General features: G+C 38.7%; 1 non-coding gene across 1 annotated transcript; it reads right to left on the bottom strand.

Annotated features, from left to right (window-relative positions):
* Positions 1-720: 720 nt before the first annotated feature.
* Positions 721-827, bottom strand: LOC124981460 (U6 spliceosomal RNA). The gene has a single exon (XR_007107984.1). It is a non-coding gene; the product is annotated as a U6 spliceosomal RNA (small nuclear RNA).
* Between the last annotated feature and the right edge of the window lie 651 nt (positions 828-1,478).

A 1,478-nucleotide genomic window follows, 5' to 3' on the forward strand; every position in this document is an offset into this window, starting at 1 on the left:
AGTACTCAGTGCTTAGGATGCAGGATGAGTGAGTTGACACAATGCAACTTTGTGGATCATGTGTACAGTGGGACAGATAGTGTCTTAGTGTTTTCTGCTGTGGTCACAGAATACCACAGACTGGGTAATTTACATTGAACAGAAATGTATTTGACTTACAGTTCTAGATGCTGGGAAGTCCTAGGACTGGTGGCACCATCTGCTCAGCGTCTCATGAGGGCCACCTTGCTGCATCATCACATGGTGGAAGTCAGAAGGAAAAGCTAGTACATGAGATAGAGGATAGAGGAGTTTGTCCTCTTACCAGGAGGCTGCTCCTGCAATAACTATCCTATTTCTTTGATAACAACCACTTAAAGGTCCCATCTCTTAATACTGTCATCAGAGCATTTAAAATTCAATGTGAGTTTTGAAGGGGACATTAAAATCATAGTAGATGGCCACAGGCTTATCCTGGACCTGGAATACTTAGGATGTGGTGGCTGAAGACCTCTGTGATTGTGACTGGTAGAATGGCACTACTTTCTCCCCACCCCCCCTTTGGCTTTTCCTTGTTCTGTATCACAACTTTTTAAACATGTTAATCATTTATTGTGAAATAATTAAGTTTTAAATTTAAGGAAAGGTTCTATAGAATTACAAACTTTAAAGCTGCTATAAAATTTTTCAGTCTACTTGTGCTGAAGTTGCTTCCATGTTGTGGAAGAGAAATACACACAAAAAAATATGGAACACTTCACAAATTTGTATGTCATCCTTTAGCAGGGGTCATGTTAATTTTCTCTGTATCGTTCTGATTTTAGTATATGTGCTGTTGAAGGGAGCACAAAGTTAGACAATTTTTCCAGTTTTGAATAAAGGAGTTGAGGCTACCAGTCTTTAATTTTTTTTAATTTGACATAGTAATTGTATATTTATGGGGTGCAATGTGACATTTCAATACTTCTGTGCAACATATAATGATCAGATCAATATAATTGGCATATCTGTCACCTCAGAGGCTAGAGCTTCTCTCCAACCCTATATTAAGTGTTGCTCTTTGTTCTTGTTTGTTTGGTTAATCACAGGGAATCTCATGCAGATCCTGAACCCCATTAACGGTCATATTGTTCCCTAAGTTTGCATTCATTCTATCCTCTGAGATCATCTTTGAAACCTTAGATGTCTGCAAAATCCTTCAAACCATATGACAGCGAAGTCTGAGGCACATTTTATCAGAAGAATCTGTTTTTCATGCAATAGGTCTGGCACACATAAAGATAACTGGATCTCTTGGTAACTCTTTCCTTCAAACACTGCCATCCAGGGACTCTGCTCTTTCCCAAAAAGGGTATCTTAAGGAGGAAACCATGGCTGCTTCTCACAGTACAGCAAAATCCCAGGTAAGTTGGGGATTTTCCTTTCTTTCCTGAAATCTTGTTTTTATACTGAGGCAAATAGATTTCTTACTCTTAACATAAAGATTGTCAGCAGGAGTT

Source organism: Sciurus carolinensis, chromosome 3 (assembly GCF_902686445.1).
Source record: "Sciurus carolinensis chromosome 3, mSciCar1.2, whole genome shotgun sequence".
Taxonomy (NCBI): Eukaryota; Metazoa; Chordata; class Mammalia; order Rodentia; family Sciuridae; genus Sciurus; species Sciurus carolinensis.